The 9803-nt window shown below is 36.8% G+C and overlaps 1 long non-coding RNA gene across 1 annotated transcript in view; it reads left to right on the forward strand.

The window, feature by feature from the left end:
* LOC104656316 overlaps window positions 1–2868 on the forward strand; it is a 28640-nt gene extending 25772 nt beyond the window's left edge. Inside the window, exon 3 of the long non-coding RNA XR_747109.2 lies at window positions 1248–2868. This is a non-coding gene — a long non-coding RNA (uncharacterized LOC104656316). The remainder of the gene's footprint in view (window positions 1–1247) is intronic.
* The last annotated feature ends 6935 nt before the right edge of the window (window positions 2869–9803 follow it).

Genomic DNA, 9803 nt, shown 5'->3' on the forward strand with positions numbered 1-9803 from the left:
ACTTTTTGATGGGGTTGTTTGTTTTTTTCTCGTATATTTGTTTGAGTTCTTTGTAGATTCTGGATATTAGCCCTTTGTCAGATGAGTAGGTTGCAAAAATTTTCTCCCATTCTGTAGGTTGCCTGTTCACTCTGATGGTAGTTTCTTTTGCTGTGCAGAAGCTCTTTAGTTTAATTAGATCCCATTTGTCAATTTTGGCTTTTGCTGCCGTTGCTTTTGGTGTTTTAGACATGAAGTCCTTGCCCATGCCTATGTCCTGAATGGTACTACCCAGATTTTCTTCTAGGGTTTTTATGGTATTAGGTCTAACATTTAAGTCTCTAATCCATCTTGAATTAATCTTCGTATAAGGGGTAAGGAAAGGATCCAGTTTCAGCTTTCTACTTATGGCTAGCCAATTTTCCCAGCACCATTTATTAAATAGGGAATCCTTTCCCCATTTCTTGTTTCTCTCAGGTTTGTCAAAGATCAGATGGCTGTAGATGTGCGGTATTATTTCTGAGGACTCTGTTCTGTTCCATTGGTCTATATGGTTGTTCCCTCCCTTTCCTGCTTGTCTCACTCCCTTACCCTGGGAACTCTTTCTTCAGAAATCACTTGCACATGGATTCTTGGGTCTGAATTTGTTTCAGGGGCACCCAGTCTAAGTTACACTCAAACTATATGGCTATTAAATTCCTGTCTAATCAAACTTTCACCTTTAGGCCTCTGCTTTTTTTTTTTTTTTTTTTTCCCCTAGATTATAAGCAATTAAATTGTTTCAAGAGGAAATTACTGAATGAGTGCATCCTTTTAGGGTTCTAATATTTTATACAAATCTTCTGGCAATAATGTCTTATTCTACACAAATTACTTTATTGGTCAAAATTGAAAACTCTATTTGAAAATCGAGTCAATAAAGAATATGTTTAGGAAGAGCCAAGATCTATCAGCTTTTTACAACTCAAGTTATGTTTGTTACCACTTATTTCACATTCCTAAAAATCTGGGTAGAATTAATGTCTATCCTAGCTATTTTTTAGAAACCAGTTTTCTCACTGTCTGCCCTGTTCTATGGCTTATTAGATATATACTGGCTTTTTTTTTTTTTTCTTTTTTTTTTTCTTTTTTTTTTTTTTTTTACCTTATATCCTACCTAGAACAATGATTGCCCAAGTCATTTGATCCTGGTTATTGCCCAGTTCTGACCCATTGTTTCTTGATGTTGACTTCCCTGGATTATTGGTTGTCTTGGCTTTGACTTTCAGGTTTCTTTGGTTTGACAGCACATTTGGACACATTTCTGCAAATTGACCCTTGGCATCTCTTCTTGGAACAAAATTTTGTATTTGGACTCTGGCACCATGCACCACAGATGCAAGCAAGAAGCACTTCTACCTTGTGAGGTGGCCCCTCAAACTCAAGCCAGCTAGGCTAGGCCTGTCCAGCTTTCCTTCAGAAAGAAGGACTGGAGAGTTGCTGCTTACTTTCTCAAATGTCATTACTTAGCCAGTCTTCTGGAGACTGAGATTCATGAACATTGGACTCTTGCCTGTAATTACAATTCTGTAGTATATTAACCTTATTTTCAGCTGTATTTTTAGTTGCTCTATGACTTCATCTTGAAAATAACTATACTCTTTCTGCATTTATTCTAATCTTACTTCTGATCTTAATTTTAAAAGATCCTTATCAATGAAATCATATATAAAAACCTCTAATAACTATTTTTGAACTTTAAGATGTATTCTTAAATTTTTAGTGAAATGGGATTTAGAATCAACTTTGTGAAGGTTACTAACAGAATAACAAATAGCTTCTACCATAAGGCAGTTTATAGTTAATGTAAAGAATATTACACTTGTTTATACATCAAAAAGCCATTTTCTTTCTGTAAACCTCAGAGAGCTATCTATATTTAATGAATGAATGAATGTTTGATGAATGAATTCCTGTCAGTCTTTACTGAAGTCTTATCTCTTATCTGGAATTCTTTCTTTAGCCCCTATGGCTTCATAAATTCCAACCAGTATCCCGGCTTAATTCAGATTCCTTACAAGGATCTGAGAAGGGTTGGAGCTGTGTTATGGGTATGACTGGTAGATAGTTTTGAGCAACACTATCACCAGAAACTCTCTATTTTTCTCCCAGTGACTTTTTGTTGAGGGTTGAAGAGTTTCCTTGAAGGTAAAAAAAAAAAAAAAAAAAAAAAAAAACACTGTACTTATCCAAAATATTACAGATGTAACTTATGGTTCAACAGAAGCCTTTGCAAGCCAGAATACAGAAAGAACCTTGAAACCTTGCAGAAGTTTGCAGATTCAGCAACTTCTGAATCTGAGACTGAGGTAGGAATGAAATGGTAATTCTGAGTATGGTGTGGTGCCAAGTCTTGAAACCGATCCCAATATACCTACCCTAGAAGCATGTAGAGATGCTGAGGACATGAAGGGCTCTGCGTGTGATCTGGAAAAGGTGTTCCACTATATTCCAAAAGATGTATGGGCTGTGGCAGGCAGAGCCAATTATCCAGCAAAAATTCATGAATTGTTACTGAAAAGTGACTTCTCAGATAAGTATTACCTTTCTCAGCTCTCCTTGTCATTAGACATTACCATGGTGACTCAGCTCTATCCAGTGGGATATTGTAAGAAGTGATGTTACTATTCAAGATCTGGCTCATGAAAGTGCTCCTCTGTGATCTTTTCTCTTTTTTTCTGCTGCCTATAATAAAATCTTCTCCCAGGGAACATTGGAAGCCTCATGCTGAACAGCAGAAACTTCACCAATCTGGGTCTCTGTGTGACTGAAAGTGTAAGAGATGGCAGATCCATCTACCTGTTCTCTCACCTCTTACTGTCACATAATCAAGAAATACACTTCCATTGTTGTGAGCCATATATACTTTTGAGTCTACTTGTACTGTGAGTCTACTCTAGTTCAGATGGTCAAACTCTCCTGCTATGGAACGCTACCCATTGAGCTTAATATAGTGGGATGAAACATTGCTAAGAGTTTTGACATACTGTTTGAGCACTGACAACATTAATGTTGCAAATAAAAAGGTAGGAATATGGACCTTAATGAAATAAGAGGCCTGTCTGAGGCAAGGATTGATGGCAAAGATAGAGCTTGGAGTAGCAGAGGATGGTGGGAATTTACAGTTCAAACTGATATTGAAGTGCATATAAGATCCCTTCTGTTGTTGAAGGGGTCAGAAGTGTTAAGACATTTGAGTTCCTGAATGAGAAAATGAGAAGTTCGAAATAGCAATATTCAAGTATTACTAATAATGTGACCTTAGATGTATCAGATTGGTGAGGCATGCATGCATTGTATTATGCTATTCTACAATGGGGCACAATGACAAATGCTTAAATCAAAGATGAATGAGAACTGTGCTGATGACAACTGAAAGCATTTATTGAAAGACTGCTCAAATAGATCAGCACTTTGCCATATAACCTATCCTCTTAGCCAAATTTAGGCATCCAGATCACTCAATTATTTATATATGTATTAAAATGTCAAAATCGAAGTACTGGTTCAATCACTTGGGCATTCAGAAATATTCATTGGGCATCTGTTATGTCTGTGGGATGGCACTAGGCAATGGTGATGAAATGGTGGATTAGGATGGACAAGATCTCTGTTTCTTCCTGGGGCTTATTTGCTGTAGAGAATATACAGCATAAAATGAATAAATAAGTTGATAAACCTTGAAACTGGTAGTGTGAGGAAAATAAAAAGTGTTTTTTAATAGAGAATATTAAGAAACATGAAAATGAGAAGGAGCCAGACATGTGAGGAGTGTTCTAGACAATGAGCACAGTAAACACAAAAACACTGGCAGGAAAGAGAAAGTTCAAGGCACTTGGAAAAGACCAGTGTGGCTGGAACATGGTATGTAAACAGTGAAGCTGCTAGATATAAGATTGCAGATGTTGATAGAGGTTAAATCAATCACGACCTAATAGGTCATGGTGAGGATATTGAGTTTTTAACCTAAAGGTAATGAGAAAAAAGGAAGAGTTTTTGTTTTTTGTTTTGGGGTTTTATTTATTTACTTTTAGTAGCAACAAGGTTTCATTATGTTACCCAGGCTGATCTCAAATTCCTGAGCTCAAGTGATCCTCTTGCCTCAGCCTCCCAATGTGCTGGGCTTACAGATGTGAGCACCACACCTGGCAAAAGGAAGGTTTTAAGCAGAGCGGTGAAATGAATTGAAAGAGAAGTAACCAGTTAGGAGGCTATTATCATAAACCAAGCAAGGAATAATAGTGACCTGGGAAGGCAATGGTAGAGATGCAGAATAGTAAATGAATTTGTGGAATATTCTGCAGATAGACTCAACAGGATTTACTGTGCTGATTACTCTGAATTTTTTTCTTTTTTTCTTTTTTTAAAGACACAGGATTTCACTGTGCTGTCCAGGTTGGGGTGCAGTGGCTAATCACAGGCACAGTCATTGTGCACTATAGCCTAGAATTTCTAGGCTCAAGTGATATTCCTCCTCAGCATCTTGAGGGCTCTGTATTTCTTGCATTGCAAATGGGTGAATACAGGATTACTGGAGATTAATCAGGTTTAAGATTTAAAGTCAAGAGGTCTTCAGTATACACATTTTTGAAGTACCTTTATTATATCACAGCTATTAAGTAGGCACCAGAACACAATGATAGTATCATCAGCCTTGTGTTAGCCTTTCCAGAGAAGATTTAGCTTTTTGACAGTCTGCATTGTGTATCAGCTTCATTCATGTTTGCATTAACTCAAGAGAAAAGATAGATGGATGTCTCAGCTCTTAGTTTCTAGTCCTCTGTCGTGACTGTTAGTTCTCCAATTTTATTTCTATGTGACAACTATCCCCATATTGAGTGGCTTAAAACAACAACCATCTTTTTGTGTTGCCCTAATTCTGTGGCTGAGGAATTTAGGTAGAACTCGAATCTGTTCCTTATGGTATCAAATGAGGGCACTCATAATATTCAATTAATAGGTCTGTAGAGTCTAAGATAACTTTATTCACTTGTTTGTTACCTTGGCAAGAATGACTGGGATGGCTGGGCTCAGCTGGGACTGCCTACTTCAATGCCTTCAGGTAGCCAATCTAGCATGGCAATTTCAGAAGAGTTACACTTCTTATATGGAGGTTAGCCTCCCCTAGAGTGATCATCTCAAGAAAACTTGGCAGAGACTGCAAGACCTTTTGTAGCCTAGTCTTGGAAGTCATATAACATCACTTCTTCTGGCTCTACTGGTTGAAACAGGACAAGGATTCTCAGAGTCAGAAAAAGGGACATAGACCCTACCTCTAGATGCAAGGAGATACAAAGAAATCATAACCATTTTTAACAACGGCCACACTATTATAAACATATTTCTTAGATGATTCTGTGGTGCTGTAACAGAATACGTGAAACTGGCTAATTCCTAAAGAACACAGATTTGCTTCTTACAGTTCTAGAGGCTGAGAAGTCCAAGGTTGAGGGACTACATCTGGCTAGGGCCTTCTTGCTACATCATTCAATGGCAGAAGGTAGAAGAGCAAGTGATCATGGTCAAGAGAGAGTGCAAGAGATCAAACATGCAGTCTCAATCCCTTTTATAATAAACATTAATCTATTTATCTAGACACCTGCCATTAGGACCCATCCACCAAAACTGTTGCATTGGGGATTAAGTTTCCAACACATGCTTTCTGGGACACCTTCAAATTATAGCACTTCCAAATCTTGTATGTTCTAGTAGAATAGTTATTTAAGTTATTTTTAGTTTCTGAGCTTCTTAGAAAAAGGCAAGTTCATCACTTTGAAGTGTACATTAACTCAATAAGTAGAAAGATGATGAGGCAAAGAATAAAATCAAGTAAGTTTTCTAGTGTTAGGGATCTTAACTAGGGAGGATTCTCTTGATAACATCACGTCTTCTAAACGAAGAAAATTATAAAGGAAGAAACATAGGCCTGAAAATAAGAAAACCTGTGGTTTTTATTCAGGCCTTTACTTTGGCCGGTTAGAGCACATCAGTATCCAAAAGGTTTAATTTGTAAGTAAGACAATGCAATTCTGTTTAATAAAAAGCAAGTTGTTCCATTGTTCATTTGTGGGGTGGTTTGCATAGCATGCTGGTTAATTTTATGTATTAACTTGGCATCCAAATATTTGGTCAATCACTAGTCTAAATGTTGCTGTGAAGATTTTTTCTAGATGAGATTAACATTTAAATCAGTAGACTTTGAGTAAAGCAGATTACTCTCCATAATGTGGTGAACCTCAACCACAATGAGCCGAAGACCTTAAGAGTAAAAAGGTCTGGAATTCTGCCTCCATACTATCTTTAGACTAAAGCTGAAATGTCAACTTTTCCTTGGGTTTCTAGCCTGCTGGCCTACCTTGCAGATTTTGCACTTGCCAGCCTTTACATCATATAAGCCAAATCATTAAAATAACTCCCTCCCCTCATCTACAAACACACGTGCACACACACATACACACACACATGCAGACACATGTATACATCCTCTTGGTTCTGTTTTTCTGCATAACTCTAATACACATAGTTACAGTTGTTCTGTATGTCTGACTGTATCCCTAACCTCAACTAACTATCTAATGAATAGATGTATGACCAAAGACAGTGTAGGGAAACTTCCCACTGGCATTTGAAAAACAATCAGTGAATTGGCTTTATTGTAAATATGAAAGTCAGCAGCCTCTTTCTGTCCTATAGGGATTAATATCTAAGCAGAAAAATAAAAATTCATGTAATTCAATAAAATCTGTTTGTTTTTCTTTTAGAACATGGTTCTCAACTTTGGTATTAGTATCAGCTAGGGAACTTGTTAAAAGATTCCAATGCTTTGAGCCCCACCCCAGACCATTTGCCCCCCATTTCGGGAGGAAAGTGGTGGGCATGTATAGTTGTGTTTCCTTTCCATTGCTGCCGTGACTCCAATGTGCAGCTTATCTTGAGAACCACTGATCTAGGCTAAATGTTGCAACATGGCAGCTGTTGGGCTGAAGCTAGCTCATTAATCTGTCTTGCTGGGCTAGCTTTGTGTTTTTTGTTTGTTTCTTTCTATGTTTGCTTTTTCAATAATTTGAATTTGAACACTCTGGGGTAGGTACCTACTTTGCCATTCCTGGCTGTTTTACAAAACAACATTGCCTTCCATGTCTCTAGTGGCTTTCAAGGGCATGAGTGTTGAATTTTAGACTGCAAAGTATTATCATCAAATACCTATTATGACTTTAGGTAGAGGGACTGAGAATAAAGACATGAAAGTTGGGAAATGCATTTGGCAGGTCATAAGGAGCACATTCAAATCCAGACAGGGTGGATTTCAGGAAAAATTGATTCTGATTCTGATCATTCCAAAAGGCAAGACTTCAAGAAGAATCTGAATGATGAATATAAATTTTGTGTCTTCAGGCATTAGAAGAGCAGACAGATGATACCGTAATTGTTTAGGTGTCTCAAACTGTCTATCTAGTTGTTTTTTCTTGTTAATACTTAAGTATCTTATTAATTAATTTCTTAATTTTTTATTTGATGCTTCTAAGTTATCATAAGGATCTGTAATCCAGCTTCCTTCCCCCAAAGTATCTCTGCGTTCATTGTTTTGTTTTGTTTTGTTTTGTTTTGTTTTGTTTTGTTTTTGAGACAGAGTCTCGCTCTGTCGCCCAGGCTGGAGTGCAGTGGCCAGATCTCAGCTCACTGCAAGCTCCGCCTCCCGGGTTTACGCCATTCTCCTGCCTCAGCCTCCCGAGTAGCTGGGACTACAGGCGCCTGCCATCTCGCCCGGCTACTTTTTGTATTTTTTTTAGTAGAGACGGGGTTTCACCGGGTTAGCCAGGATGGTCTAGATCTCCTGACCTCGTGATCCGCCCATCTCGGACTCCCAAAGTGCTGGGATTACAGGCTTGAGCCACCACGCCCGGCCTGCGTTCACTGTTTTTAAAATTTGGGAGAAAGAACATTTCTAGCTTTAGAGTCACAATTTTTTTTTTTTTTTTTTTTTTTTTTTAACTTAAATACTCTAGTTACAATGTCCAGAGAACTTTGGTAATTGTTGATTTGGGCAATTATGTCGTTGACATTTTATAGCTAAAGTTCTTTTTTTTAAATAATAGCTAACTCCAGACTTTAAGTATTATTTTTGTTGGGGTAATAGAGCTATAAAAGAGGCAAAATCCATCTCTAATTTCAGTACACTAATGTTAACAGAAGAACTGCCAGAATAAGGATTTTAAAAATCAAACATTTTAGGAGTAGTCCAGACTGTATTGGACAATTGTCACAGATGTTTTCTAGGATTAAATTGGTCCAAGCAATAAAATTTAGCTGGTAAGCGACCTATTTTTGAGTTTTTCCTTCCATCTCATAAGCAAGCTATTGTCATTCATTATTGTTTCCATGTAAGAATGCTTTCTAGGAGGTAGTATAGCATTCACAGGTAATTATCTTGGGTGAAATTAACTAAAGTATAAGAGACTGCAAGACAGTTTAAAGTAACTTTTTAGTGTACATAAATCAGTGCCATAAAGGCTTAGGTTTTCTGATGATGAAGGTGTCGAATATCCCAAAACAGGATTGTGTCAACTATTAATTTATTCCCCATTCATTATGTAAGTTAAGTCTAATGCAATTGTATTGAAATAATGAACATGTCAATTGTGTTGTCTAAAAGAAAATACATTTTCCATAGGCATATGTGGTTACAAATCCTTCTTAATGTGTAATGGAACTCAGGGAATATTGATAAAATGGCCTAATGAAAAAAGATGTAAAATCTCGGGTAGTTATGAATCTCACAGTTTCTTCATTTGATCACTTACTGCCATTTTGGCAGTAAAATCTATCCAAAAACCTTCTGAAGCTCAAAATAACTGAATTAGTGATAGCTTTTAGCTGAACGTTGTTCACAGAAGTCTTAGGCATATAGAATTTACCTGAGTCACATCAATACTTGTAGTTAATAGCATTTATCCTTAGCACTGCCTTATTCTATTGCTTACGCTCCAATTTAATCCATGGGGAAAAACCAAATAAAATACTCTTTGTTTGGAAAAACTTAAATAATCCTGGAATGCAATGAGCTCAGGGCAGCCGAGCACAATCAATGGCAGTCAGAACTTTGGTTTGGGTTGCTAATAGTATCAAATAAATATCATGGCTATAGTTCTTGATATCAGCCCCTTTCCTAGATCTAATGTTGGCAAAAATCCTATCTGCTGTATTTCATTACATACTAAAAGCACATGGGAATTCTTGGAGGGTTCGCTTTATGTTGTTGTTCAATAATCCATATGGACAGAGTCTTAGAAATACTGAAGTGTTTTGCTTTCACTCTTCCTTTATTTAAGTTATTCGGTTTTGTAACTAGCACCTCTTTTCCATGTTTGAATATCTTATAAACATTGTCATCAGGTTCTGGAGCTTTACTATTCTCTTGCCTCTGACAGCTATGATAACCCCTTCAAAACAAAAGAAATAAATAATTCATAACCTGGAAAATGGACCTCTGAGTAATTGAGTTATTCATGTATATTTGAATAGATATTAGGAATTATCAGACCATATTCTATTTTAAGGTATCATTATGATATATAGAAATTAATGTACATTATATGACTCAGAGACCAAGTAACAGTCACTTAAACTTAGGAGTACAACCTTTCCATGAAAGGCTATTTCCCCCCAACTGAGAGTTTTATGAAAGTTTGGCTACAAAACTACTTGGGAATTTATCTGTTTAATCATGATGCATATTGATTAGAAAATTTTCTGAATTTTATTAATATTATAATATATAATTGAAG

Source organism: Rhinopithecus roxellana, chromosome 3 (genome assembly GCF_007565055.1).
Source record: "Rhinopithecus roxellana isolate Shanxi Qingling chromosome 3, ASM756505v1, whole genome shotgun sequence".
Classification (NCBI taxonomy): domain Eukaryota; kingdom Metazoa; phylum Chordata; class Mammalia; order Primates; family Cercopithecidae; genus Rhinopithecus; species Rhinopithecus roxellana.